This window comes from Pseudopipra pipra, chromosome 15 (genome assembly GCF_036250125.1).
Source record: "Pseudopipra pipra isolate bDixPip1 chromosome 15, bDixPip1.hap1, whole genome shotgun sequence".
NCBI lineage: Eukaryota > Metazoa > Chordata > Aves > Passeriformes > Pipridae > Pseudopipra > Pseudopipra pipra.
In genome coordinates this window covers 3,949,049-3,958,050 of record NC_087563.1, presented here as the reverse complement: position 1 = coordinate 3,958,050, position 9,002 = coordinate 3,949,049, and the positions used below count along the sequence as shown (strand labels likewise).

General features: G+C 60.3%; 1 long non-coding RNA gene across 1 annotated transcript; it reads left to right on the top strand.

The window, feature by feature from the left end:
- The first annotated feature begins 848 nt into the window (after window positions 1-848).
- LOC135422419 (uncharacterized) lies at window positions 849-3,213 on the top strand. The gene is made up of 2 exons (XR_010434479.1): window positions 849-2,009; window positions 2,689-3,213. It is a non-coding gene; the product is annotated as an uncharacterized LOC135422419 (long non-coding RNA).
- Window positions 3,214-9,002: the final 5,789 nt, after the last annotated feature.

The window sequence follows — 9,002 nt, the reverse complement described above, 5'->3', positions numbered from 1 at the left end:
CCCCTTCCCTTTCTCCCCCGTGACGCTGGTGTGAAAATACCCCCCTGAGCTGCCCCAGCGTCCTCCCAAACTCACCCTGAGGGGTGCTGGGGGGGCGAGGCTGTACCCCGGGGCGCCGAGATGGCAGCGAGGGGCCACCATCCCCAGCACAGCCCCCTGCTCTGTGCTCTTTAAACGCCGAGCCGGTGGGAAGGTGGCAGTGGCTCCCCGGGGTGGCGAGGGAAGCGGGGGGCACGTTTGCCAGCGCCGAGCGCGGGAGGTAATTAATGAGCATCCTGCGCTGCTCCCCGCTGTGCCTCCATCCCCCCAGGACCCCTCGGCCGGCGGCGCGGGTACCGCCTGCTCCTGCCGGCGCTGGGGGCCGGGGGACCTGGCGGCACGGGGCCTCGTTAATATTTTAGGAGCTCTTTTGTCCGCAGGGGATGGGGAGGCTCGTTCGCAATCGCCTTTCATCTCCGTGAGGCCTCCGCGCGGGCTCCAGCCTCTTATCTGCCGCCTCCTCGCTGCTTCGCTACAGCTCGTTATGGGGCTTGGGTTGTTTTTTTTTGTTGTTGTTGTTTTTTTTTTTTCCTGGGAAGGGCTGGAAAAAAAAGCCTGGCTGCTCCTGGCCAAAGGGCATCCTCCAGCCGCGCTGGCGGCAGCTGCTGGAGCATCCCCACACGGCTCCTGCCTGCCTGCTGCCGTCCCTGCTGCAGCCCCTGCCCAGGCTGGGCTGTGCCAAGGGCTGGATGTGTCCCCGGTGGTCCCGGGGGGAACTCGGAGGTGACTGTGGTGGGAGGGAGAGGGGATTTGAGGGTCTGTGTGTATGGGGGGGTTTGTGCACCTCCTGCCTCGCCATGGGTGAAACGGGGGGCTGTGCCGGGGGGTCCACTGAAGCCCTGTCCCCTGTGAGGGATGCCCAGTGTGGCTGTGTAACTCCAGCCCTGGCATTTCTGGCTGGCTGGGAAGGGGCAGAGCTGAGCTGGCGTGAGGAGGAAGAGGGTGATGAAGGAGCAAGTGGCTGATGGGGAAAATGGAGGCTGAGCTGTGTTTCTGCTCCCCCTTTGAGTGTGAGCAAAGTTAGGAGAGCAGAGGGTGCCCTGGGAAGAAGTCTGGCTCGGCCCTGGGGCTTTTTCAAGCCATGCCCATGGATGGTCCTCTCTTGGTCCTCCCTTAGACCTCTCCTTAATCCTCTTCTTGCTCCTCTTGCCATCTTGGGCAATGCCTGGCTGTCCCCAGGTCCCACATTGGTGGTCTTGGCCCCCCCAGCCAGTGTTGTTCATGGTGCCCCTTCCTTGGTGTCAGTCCCAGATGACTGACAGGCATGGGCTGCTCAAGGTCCCTGCTTGGGGTGTCTGGGGGGTCTGCAGTTGACCCCCCCACACACACACACATGCAGGCACTACTGGGGACTGTGTTGCCTTTCTCTCACAGACTCTGTCCATCCCCTGTGTCACAGAGGGATGCTGCAACAGGACTCCCCTTTTCCTGGAAGAAACCCACCCTCATGCCTGGCCATCTCCAAGTCTGGGAATGGCCCTGGCAAGGACAAGACATGGTTATACACTTTTCTATTTCACCAGAGTTGAACCTGTCTATCCGTCCTTTTGCTCAAGCCAAGAACTTGGATTCCCAGAGGAAATCTGGCTGAAGGCCTTCAAGGGACTTTGCCAGCTGTGTCCTGTCAGGGCTGACGGCTTCTTCCCATGGGCAGGTCCTTCCCTACCACCCAGGGATGCACAGCAGGGTTTAAAGCTCCTTCATCCCACACCCCAGCTGCGGGTGCGCTGTCGGGGACCGCTGCTGTCCCCGGGGGAGGTGGCATCCTCCCGGCTGCCAGATCACCCCAGCTGGCAGCCCAGGCTCGGGGAGCACAGGGAGGGCTGGCGCCTGCGCTCAGGAAGGCGGTGAGCTCACGGGTTTAATTTTCTCAAGCCTTCGTTCTGCTCTGACATGTGATCCCCTCTACAGGAAGGACGCGGCGAATGCGCCGTCCCCCGGGGCTGGCTGGCTCGACCTTGTGGGAAGAGGTAAGAGCACAGCACGGCTTTTCCGCCCCGCTGGTGTCGCTTCCAACAGCAATTTAATATCTCCCTGATAACCCGGGCTGAGTTTCAGGCACCATTAAAAAAAATAAAGCATCTGCTGATAAAAGTCGATGTCCTCGGCTGAGATCCCCGGTGTGGGTCTGCAGGGCTGGCCCCGCGCCACCACTGCCCATGGCCAGCCCCAGGCCTGCCCTTGTCCTCTGGCAGGGACCTGATGCCCTCCTGGAGAGGCCAATGGGACCACGTGGTGTGGGGGCTGTCATCCCTGGCCTCTGGAACTGTTCCCACCCACTGTTCCCATCTAGGACACAGTGGGAGCTGCAGCAGCTCCAGCCCAACCCATGCCAAAGCTGCCATGGCTCCCCCTTGGCATCCCAGACATCCCTGCATGGTCCCACCCAGCTCTTGCCCCAGGGCAGATGTACAGAGGCTTTCCCCAACCAAAGGGAGGGCTGGGATGCTCCTGTTGGATGTGCACAGCCACCTGGCTGTGGACCAGCACAGGCTGCAGGGATGGGGATCCTTTGGAAAGAGCAGGGCTGGGGATGGGCTTGTCTGACCAGACATGACCCTCCAGGCTGGTCTGGCCACACACATCTCTCCAGGCCCAGCTCTGTGATCGTGGCTTGATGAGCTCAGTTCTCCACACTCCATTTCCCAGGCTCCTTTCCATGGGCTCAATTCCCTGTTCTCACCTCTGTGAGCTCTCCAGGACCTCTGGAATGGAGGTTCCTTGGGCATGGCTTTGCTGGATATGGCTCTCCAGGCTTGGCTTCCAGGATATGGCTCTCCAGTCTCAGTTCTCCAGGCACACCTTGCTGGAGGTGACTCTCCAGGCTGGGTTCTCCAGGTCCCCCTTGCCAGAGGTGTATCCCAGGCTCGATGCCTCAGTGGTGGTTCCCAGCCGGCTCCCGGGGCTCTCCCATCAGCCCGGTGCCAGCAGAGGGCCTCCCTTACCAGCACAGCACCGACTGGAAATTATAAAACACATTATCTATTTGGCAAAACTTTGTGCAAGGACCAGGAAAAGGGCTGGAATCCGTTCTCCTCCAGGAGACCGGAGACAGCGAGTCCCCTCCGGCTTCTGTTTTCAATGCCAGCACTCAGCCGCGCTAAAGCCGTGGGAGCGTTCGTCATTAAAATGGCAATTGCGGAGCCAGGCAATAAATTTAACATCATAAAAGGCTCTGGGAGGGTCTCGCTCATCTGTTGCTCTTCAAAGAAAAGTGTTAGTTGCTTCCGAAAAAAAAAAATAAAGGGAAGAAACAGGTGAGAGGGGACGGGGTGGCAGCTCTCCCTCGCTCCTGGGGCGCTGCGGGGAGCTCGGCCGGGGGGAGAGGTGACTTTTTGGGGTGTCCATGGGGCTGGGGCTGCTGGAGGAGGGTGCGTTGGGGCTGGGGCTCTTTCCAGGTGGTGGGGTTTTCCTCTCCGGGAAAGGAGACGAGCGGAGAAGAGAGGCTGTGTGGGAACATCTCCGCTGTCCCCAGGGAATGAGGGACACCCAGCAGGCAGGGTGACATCGGGCTGGGCTCCTTGCTCTCCCTGTACCCCCGCGGCGCCGGCCGGTCCCCCCCGGGCTGGGACCACCCTGCTCCCGCCGCCAGCTCCCGCCGATAGTCATCATCTCCCAACGCCAGGCTCCGGCCGCCGGCGTCTGCCGGCAGAATTAGCCGTCGGATTGGAACCGTTCGCTAAATAATTCAGGAGATTTCTGCCTTTTTTTTTTTTTTTTTTTTTTTTTTTACGAGAAAGCTGTTTTCTTCCCATTTCTTTTTCCTTAAGGTCGGAGTGTTTTCCAAGGCTGGGTTTCCATCGGGGGAGGGGGGGGGGGGAGTGCGGACACACTCAGGCAATACCGCCATGTGTTTACAGCTCAGCTCCCGGCGTTATTTAGGGATTGTAAAACCACAGCAGCTCTCTCTCGCTCGCTCCCCCCTCTCTCGCCGCAGCCAATTTTTTTCCTCCATGCGGCTCTCGTTGCAGCGGCAAAGGTCAACCCCGCTCCTTTGAAAGCAGCACCCCCCCTCCCTTATCAGATTTAGGAATCCTTGGGGGAGGCTGAAGCCGAAACGCAGGCAAAGCCAGCTGGCCGCGGTCCGGCCGGGGGGGGCGGTGGGGCTGGAGGGTGGGAAGGAAGGAAGGATGGAGGTGGCTGCCGCGGGAGGAGGAGGGCGGTGGGATGGGGCAGCACCGACAGCAGCGAGCGCGTGAATAATGGGGGCGCAGATAATACAGCTGATTAGCGGCGGCGATGGCGAGGAGACGCCGCGCCCGGCTCGGGGAGGGGGGGGGATTTGATGTGAGGATAAAAATCGCTGCCGGGGTGAAGTCAGCGTGGCTCGAGGTGGGGGTGTGGGGTGATTGTAGGCAGCCCCATAGCAGAGGGATGGGGGTCGTGGCAGAGGGGTGAGCCCCACAGAAGAGGGTTGAGGGGCACAGCGATAGGATGAGGCTCATGGGGGGGGGGGGGCGTTGCAGTAATGGGATGACCCCATGGAACAGGATTGGGGGGCATGGGAACAAGGTGAAGTTGATGGAAAAGGGCTGAGGCAGAGAGTGAGCACATGGAACTGTTCTGGGGGTCAGAGCAATGGGATGAACCCTATGGAAGAGGGTTGGGGGATCACAGTGATTGGATGAACCCTATGGAAGAGGGTTGGGGGATCACAGTGATTGGATGAACCCTATGGAAGAGGGTTGGGGGATCACAGTGATTGGATGAACCCTATGGAAGAAGGCTGGGGGGTCACAGTGATGAGCCCCACAGTGGAGAGATGGGGCTTGTGGCAGAGGGGTGACCCCTACTGAAGGGGGTTGGGAGTCATGGAGACAGGATGAATGTCATGGGAGAGGGGTGGAGGGTCACATCAATGGGAGCCGCACAGAAGAGGGTTTGGAGTCACAGCAATGGGATGAGCATCATGGAAGGGGGTCAGAGAAAGAGGGTGAGCTCCATGGAAGAGTTTTGTGGAGTCACAGTGATGGGATGAGCCCCATGGAAGTGGACAGGGGGTCACACCGAGGGGATAGAACCCATGGCAAAGGCCTGGGGACTATGGCAGGGGCTGGCAGTTGGTGGTCCCCTGAGGTGTCCTGCTCTGGAGGGCACTCCCAGCTCACTGTCCCCTGAGCCTGGCAGCCCAGGGGCACCTCAGCGAGGCTGAACATGGGGAGAGCTCCAAGGGGTCACGGCCATCAGTGGGGTAATCAGGGAATAGCAGTGGAACTGGGGGGGCTCTGGGAGAGGGAATGAGGTAGGAGGGAGCAGGGGAAAGGGTGAGGGCAGAAACCAGGTGTGGGGCAGGACCCAGACGAGGAGCACAGCCTGGAGATGGGGCAGGAGGCCCTGTCAGTGCTGTGGCAGCCCCAGCCCTGGTGCTCCCTGGAGCTGTTCCCTGCTGGTCTTGTCCTGGCCCAGGCACCGCTCACGCCTTCGAACTTTGCCAGCGGATGGGTTTTAATTAAAACCAGAAGAGGCTGCTCCGCGCCCCGGCCCTTCAGGGATGACCACTGCTCACATCCTCCGCCTTTGGTCTTCCTGCCTGCACAGCTTGACGTGGGGAGATGAAAGTCCCTCCCTGCCAAAAAAGCACCAGAAAAAAAAAGGGCAGTCATAAAATCACGCCGCCAAGACGTCCCCGGCCGAGGGTCCGGCGAGGTGCTGGCGACCAGGAGCTGTGGCCAGAGCTGAGCAGCAGCCCAGGGAGTGGGGCCGTCGCCTTCAGCCCTCCTAAAAATAACAGCTCAGAGCGCAGCCTAACTGGAACCAGCTTTCCAAACTCCCAGCTGGAAGCGGCTTTCGGAGCCTGCACCAGCCTTTCTGGGAAAGAGCAATTAAAAATAGCGAGGGACTGGAAGCGCCGTCCCTGCTGCTCATCCTGCCCCTGCGTGGGGAAGACAGGGGGAGCTGGGTTTGGAGGGCAGGTGTTTCCCTTTGCTCATCTTGGAAAGACCATCAGGGCCTGGAGATGGGGCTGGAGGGGTGTCATGGGGGGATTCAGCCTTCCTGATCTCAGAGAAGGGGGCAGCAGGCCCAAAGAACCCCAGGGAGTGCCACTGGGGCTATGCTAGCATTGTTGCCCAGTGGTTGCCAGCATGCTGGAGCTGGAGCTGGAGCTGGCACACAGCTGAGGCTACATCCAGGCTGCAGCCAAGAAGGGCAAAGGCCAGGCTGTCCAGGGAAGGGGTGAATAAAGCAACATCCTTCAGCCCCTCTCCAGCTGGCTGGGGTGGGAGCAGGACTCCAGGGCCAGGTAGGGGTCTCTGAGCATCCTCACAGGCTTCAGCACATCCATCCCACAGGCTCTAGCCCATCCACTCTCACAGCTTCAGCACATCCATTCCCATGAGCTCCAGCATATCCAACCATACAGGCTCCAACCCATCCAGCACATCCACCCACATGGGATCCAGCCCATCCACCGACATGGGATCCAGCCCATCCACCGACATGGGATCCAGCCCATCCATCCCCACAGGATTGAACACATCCATCCCCACAGGCTCCAGCCCCTCCACCCACACGGGATTCAGCCCATCCACTCACACAGGCTCCGGCTCCATGGATACACGTTCTCCAGCCCCTTTGGGGCTCAGCCCCACCACTCCAGTGGGTGCCCACGGCTGGGATGGGTGCTGGACCCCGCCCTCACCAGGGCTGGAGATGGCCCCACGCAGGTTTAGCTGGTACCACCCCGCCCAATGCCCCGTGCCAAGCCCAAACCCTCTGTGCTCAACCCTCCATCCCGGGGGTGCGGACCCTGCACTCCCAAGCGCTGCTGTTCCCGCTCCCACTGCTCCCCAGCTCCACACTCACTCACTCCCCTTCCCCACCACCAGCCCAGCGGCTCAGCCCCTCCCCGGCCCATGAGGCACCTTGGCTGCCCCTTGGCTGGGCACCCTCCGGGCTGCTCTGGGCACCCGCACGGTCCCGCTGTGCCCAAGCCGTGGGTCGCCTGCCAGCGCCTGCCTGCGCTTCCTTCCACCTCCCTAATGAGAGCAAACAGGGCCAGGGCAGAGCCCCCGAGACTCCCCCAGCGGCAGCTCCCCGGGCGCTCGTTTCCTCTCCGCTGCGCTCGTCTCGTTACGTCCTAATTCCCTAACGAAGGGCCATGAGAGAGGAAGTCTTGCGGAAGCCCGTCCTGGCAGCAGCTTTCCTGCTACCAACCCGTGCTCCAGCTCCAGCAGAATGGGATTTCCTCGGGATCCCACAGGACCTACTTCGTGTTTTTGGGCTGGCATTAGCCACGCCGCTCTCCTCCCCCTCTTGATTGCTCAGGGCTCCACTGTTTTCCTTCCAGCTTTTTATTTGTCCAGGTCACAAACAAGGATGTCTCACACCCTCCTTGAAAATACTGGCAAAATGCTCATCTTTTCCCATGCCATCAGCGTGCCGTGGATTTCCAGGTGGCTCCAAGCATCCCAAGCACTCCCTGTGTGCCTCCAGCTGGGTGGCTGCCACTGGTACCATGTCCAGATGATGTCTTCCTGGAGATGCTGGTGTTTTGGGATTGTCCTGGGAAAACAGTTGTCGTGTCCCAGTGGGTTTCTTATAGCACAAATGGGAACGTCCACCATCACCAGTTGTCCTTAACCATGCACTAAGGATCACCTATTCTTTGTCACTGCCATGGAGAAATCCTCTCCCTTTTCCTTTTTTCCATGGCCCTTCTGCATCCCTTGGCTTCCCTCACCAACTCCTTCTACCTTACGCAGACTCTCTCCCTCACCGTCTGACAGCATCCATCAGATCCATGAGAAACAGGGCAAAGGTCCATGTGTGGAACCATGAGAGCCCCTGGAGGCTGGGACAAGGGTCTGGAGCAGGGACGGACTAACAGACACCCCTGAGGGCAGGCAGCTGAGGAGAAGCAGATCCACCACTGCCTGGAATCCACTCATCCCGGCTCCTGCTGGCCACCCCTGCCAGCTCCAGCAACCAATGTGCCACCACTTCTTGGGGATAACACCCTTCCTTTGCACATGGATGCACCATCAGGGGATTTATTGGGTTTTGTTTTTCTTTTAGAGCCACAGCAGCGACACTGGAGACCCCGGGCAGACAGAGAAGCACAGGCAGGTCTCTGCTGCTGCCAGGGGGACGGATGCAACGTGAGCAGGCGTGGTTGGGCTCTGTGTGTGTTAAAATCTGTGATGATTTTAACAGTCTGGAGGCCTCCTTTGGGGACCCTTTGGGGATGTGGGGAGGAAAAAGCCAAGTGGCAAACACCAGGGTGTCTGCTGGCATGGTGTGATCCTGATGCTGCCAGCTCATCGCTTGGCCAGCTCAGGTAGCCCAGCAAAGCTCAGGATAACACGGGAATTCTCCTCTGTGCTCTTTCCTGAAGATGTTTTGCTCTTGCCAAGGGGAAGCCCAGAGCAGGGGGGCTCAGTGGATTCCCGAGGGGATGGCACAGCAGCGATGGCCCTGCAGGGTTCATGGGGAAGAGGGGCAGCTCTCAGGGGGCTCCACCAGGTAGGTGAAGACCAGCTCTGGGGCCCCACAGGGATCAAAAAGGGAGCTGGGGCTTCCACTGCCCCTTCCACACTCCCTGCCTTCCCACACAGGGCTCACCCCACCAGGTGAAGGCAGGAAGGCGTCAGGCAGCACAGCAGGGGAGGTGGGAGTGGCACGGTGGGGGGCCCAGCTGGTGCGTGGGCCCATGGAGAGGCTGCACAGAGGAAGGAGGAATGGGAAAACGGCTTCTTTAACCCCCCGGGTGACACGGGAAGGCAGGAGGGGGGTGAGGCAGGGAAGGCAGAGCTCAAGGGGAGCCCCTGCCTCTGGACAGGAGGGGATGGAGAGCCAGCACTCCAGCAGGGAGCCGGGCAGGAGGAATGCAGGGCCTGCAGGGCTGGATGAAGCACCAGTGACTGAGCTGCACCAGTGACCACAGGCACTGCCAAAGCCACTGCTGGGTTAGGAGCGGGACTCTCCCAGTAGCCCCCAAACCCCACCAAAGCTTGGTCCCCAGG